Here is a 4701-nt window from a genome sequence, read left to right on the forward strand (position 1 = left end):
ATCCACTGCATTCCCTTCATCAACCTGCTCTGTTAGTTCATCAAAAAATGCAGTTAGATTAGTCAAGCATGAACTTTCATTTATAAATCCATGCTCACTCTCCTTAATTAACTCGAACCTCTCCAAGTGACTGTTGATTTTTTAACCTGATTATTCTTTCTAAAACCTTACCCACCACTGCTGTTAATCTAACTAGCCTGTAGTTACCCAGACTGTCCTCACACCCTTTCTTGAATAAGGGCGTCGCATTTGCCACTGTTTATCCTCTGGCACCTCCCCCGTATCCAGGGAAGATTGGAAGATTATACTGAACCCTTCCGTAATCTGCATCCACATTTCCTTTCGCAACCTGGGCTGCAAGCCATCCGGACCAGGTGATTTATCTACCCGAAGCACAGCCAGCCTTTTTAGTACCTCCCTCTCTCAATTTGTACTCTCTCCATTGCCTCTACTCTCTTCACTTCTACTGATATTTTGTCCAATTCAACTTCCTTAGTGATCACTGATACAAAGTACTCATTAAGCAGATTAAAATTGCCCTGCACCTCTAAGCTTATATTATCCTCTTTCTCCCAAATAGGCCCGACTCAACCTCTTACTACCCACTTATCATTTACATGCTGCTCGAAGATTTTTGGGTTTCCTTTCATGTTGACTGCCATTTTATTCTCATAGAAATAGAGAATAAGCTAAATATAGAAGATATAAGTATTTCCCATCCTTGATGAGGTGGAACTTTTTTATCTTGTGGGTAGTAATGACTTGGCCCACGAGTGTGCTGGAAGCAGAGACAATCAATGATTTGAAAAGGAAATTGGATGGATACTTGAAGGAAAGAAACTTGCAGGAGGAAAGGGATCGAGCTGGTGAGTGGAACTGACTAGATTGCTCCGGGGAGAGCCAGCATGGACGTGATAGGCCAAACGACCACCTTCTATGCTGCAAATGACTGTGTTGTTTCTCAAATTCAATCCACTGGTGTTTGGTAAATAATTTCAAAGTAAATTGTGCAACCAGAAAATCAGAACCAAGGCAAGGGACGCATAAGGAAGCGGAATTGCTGAAACCCGGGATTGAACCAGGGATCTTTAGATTTTCAGTCTAACGCTCTCCCAACTGAACTATTTCAGCCCCACATTAACAGTGGTTCGGTGTCCTTATTTTGGAAGAAAATACAAACATTCAAGTTTTCCAAAAAATTAAAGAACACAACATGTGAGTAATATTCCCCATTGCTTTCTCAGGACTGATGGATTGTGAAGCGGGAGACAGCCAGAAGTGCCAATGAGCCGCACAGACCCTGAGCTGAGAATGAAATGAGATCAAATTCAATCTTTCATAGCGAGATGCTGCAGAGAGGTAAGAGTCCTGAATCAAAGCGAGATTTGCTCATTTCAAACACTGGCTGTACTCTCTGCTCAAGAAGCCTTAAAAAAGGGAAAAACAGAATGGCACTCAAACTCACAACCCTGCCATTAAAAGTCTCATGTTCGACTGACAGAACTGTCACTTCTACTCGCTCTCTTATTGGATGGATGCCACTCCAACGCAGGAGTGGCATTCAAATCCTCCCATGGGTCCACATGTCAGACTGAGTTCCATGTTGTAGACTCAAGCAAAGGAAATCTGCTCACTTCCAAAACTATCAGCGAATTGAAGCTGATTACGATCAACATCATCAGAGGTCAGAACGACCTGGTGAAAGAAGACACTCTGAAGAAGGATCCACAATTATTCAAAGGCATCGACAAAGTGAAAAACAAGAAAATCGATGAGTCAATGCAAGCCAAACAACAGAAACACTGAAGAATTCCATTCCATTCCAGTCCAGAACCCAGTCCTGTTGTATTTGGAGTCAGGTCACAATTGCAGCAACAACTTTATATTCCCACTTGGCTATCTGTACATTTAGTTAATTACAATTTTTTCGACAAGCTCTTTGAATCCAGTTGTCTGGTCCTCAAGCCAGCTCCGTATGGAAGTCAATTCCACCTTCTGCAAGGCTGAAACCAATAGATAACCTTAATCTAAAAATGCCAGCAGACCAGGGCTCGTCTGGGATTTAAACCCAGGATCTCTCGCATGTTAATTAACCATACACCCTAAGCGAGAATCATACCCCTAGACCAACGAGCCACTGACAGGTCAGGCTTTATTCGCTGCTGTGGAATTTCACTGGAACCCCCCAGCCAATCATCCATTTTTTTTCAGATCAAAGCAACATCCTGCAAATGCTGAAATAAAAACAGAATGTGGTGGAAATGCTCAGCAGCTCTGGCAGCATCTGTGCTGTGAGAAACACAGTTAACGTTTTAGGGCACTCACCTTTTGTTTCAGCCATCCTTTCAGACTGCTTCTGTCCATCCAATCTCACTTTCTATTCAATCCACATTTTAACCATTCGCTACGTTACTACATTTTTCATGAATTCTTCATTTCTTTTATTACTGACAATTTTGTATTTCTGGCCTTTGCTTCAGACACCACCACAAGTGGAATCATGTCTCCATCTACCCAATCAAACCACATCGCTGTATCCTCACATTGCAATGTTTCTTTCACCCTGACAGACTGTGGAGTTTCTGCTGCTTGATTGCAGTTCTTGCTTCCCGCCAGTAGATGTCACCTCACTCCAATGCAGTGAAGTTTACAAATCTGAGAGAGACACAACAGGAAATAATTGTTCACATTATAGTGAATGTGTGGGATTCAGAAATACTAGGAGTGGAGACGAGTTATTATTGCACTCTGCTATTACATCTTTTATAATGGACTCCAGCATTTTCCCCACGACTGATGTCAGGCTAACCGGTATATAATTCGCTGTTTTCTTTCTGCCTCTTTTTTTAAAATAATGGAGTTACATTAACTACCGTCCAATCCATTGGAACTGTTCCAGAGTCGATAGAATTTTGTAAAAAGACCAGAAATGCATCTGCTATTTCAAGGGCCACTTCCTTAAGTACTCTGGGATGTAGATTATCAGGCCCTGGGGATTTATCGGCCTTCAATCCCATCAATTTCCCAAACATTCCCTACTAATACTGATTTCATACAGTTCCTCCTTCTCACTAGACCCTATGTTCCCCAACATTTCTGGGAGATAATTTGTATCCTCCGTTGTGAAGACAGATCCAAAGTATGTATTTAATTGGTCTGCCATTTCTTTGTTCCCCATTATAAATTCCCCCGTTTCTGACTGCAAGGGGCCCACATTTGTCTTCACTAATCTTTTTCTCTACACATATCTATAGAAGCTTTTACAGTCAGTTTTTGTGTTCTCTGCTAGCTTACTCTCATACTCTATTTTCCCCTTCTTAATCAATCCTTTTGTCCTCCTCTGCTAAATTCCAAACTGCTCACAATCTTCAGGTTTGCTGCTTGTTCTGGCCATTTTATATTTCTCCTCCTTGGATCTAATACTTTCCTTAATTTCTTTTGTAAGCCACAGTTGAGCCACCCTTCCTGTTTTACTTTTGCACAGACAGGAATGAACAATTGTTGTAATTCATCCATGCGCTCTTTAAATGCTAGCCATTGCCTATCCACTGTCAACCCTTTAAGTAACGTTCCCCAATCTATCATAGCCAACTCCCGCCTCATACCTTCATAGTTTCCTTTGTTTAGATTCAGGACCCGAGTCTCGGAATCAACTCTCTCACTCTCCATCTTAATGAAGAATTTTATCATATTATGGGCGCACTTCCCCAAGGGACCCCACACAACAAGATTGTTAACTAATCCTTTCTCATTACACAATACCCAGTCCAGGATGGCCTGTTCTCTAGAGGTGTTATACACCTCTATCAATTCTCCACTCAATCTCCTTTGATATAGGCAGAATAATCCTAGCTTTTCCAACCTAACCTTGTAACTAAAATCCCCCATCCCTGGATCCATTCTGGTAAATCACCTCTGCGTCCTCTCAAGGACCCTCACATTCTTTCTAAAGTCTGCTGAGCAGAACTGGAAGCAACACTCCAATTGGGGCCTAACCAGAGTTTTATAATGGTTCAGCATAATTTCCCTGCTTTTGTACTCAATGCCTCTATTTATAAAGCCCAAGATCCCATATGCTTTGCGAACCACTCTCGCAATATGTCTTGCCACCTTCAAAGATTGATGCACATGAACCCCAAGTCCCTCTATTCCAGTACACTCTTTAGAACTGTGCCATTAAGTATATATTGCCTCTCCCTATTCCTTTACATCACCTCACACTTGTCACTATTAAATTCCATCTGCCACCTGTCTGCCCATTCCGCTAGCCTATCACTGTCCTGTTGCAGGCAGTTCATATCATCCTCACTGTTTGCCGCTCCTCCAAGTTTGTTGTCATCAGGATATTTTGAGATTCTACTCTGTATTCCAAGATCCAAGTCAATTACCTTGAGCAAAAAAAGCATTGGTTCTAGCACTGACCCTTGGGGAACACCACTGTCGACTATCCTCCAGTCTGACAAAGAACCATTTAATAAGACTCGCTGTTTTCTGTCCTTAAACCAATTTTCTATCCAATTGGACACTGACCCTCCTATACCACGAACCTCAATTTTGTTAACCGCCCTTTTATGTGGTACCTTGTCAAACGCTTCCTTAAAATCCATATAAACAACATCCACTGCATTCCCTTCATCAACCTGCTCTGTTAGTTCATCAAAAAATGCAGTTAGATTAGTCAAGCATGAACTCCCTTTTATA

General features: G+C 41.8%; 1 non-coding gene across 1 annotated transcript; it reads right to left on the reverse strand.

Moving 5' to 3' along the window:
- Nucleotides 1-1058: 1058 nt before the first annotated feature.
- Nucleotides 1059-1131, reverse strand: trnaf-gaa (transfer RNA phenylalanine (anticodon GAA)). The gene has a single exon. It is a non-coding gene; the product is annotated as a tRNA-Phe (tRNA).
- Nucleotides 1132-4701: the final 3570 nt, after the last annotated feature.

This window comes from Heterodontus francisci, unplaced genomic scaffold (genome assembly GCF_036365525.1).
Source record: "Heterodontus francisci isolate sHetFra1 unplaced genomic scaffold, sHetFra1.hap1 HAP1_SCAFFOLD_51_2, whole genome shotgun sequence".
Classification (NCBI taxonomy): domain Eukaryota; kingdom Metazoa; phylum Chordata; class Chondrichthyes; order Heterodontiformes; family Heterodontidae; genus Heterodontus; species Heterodontus francisci.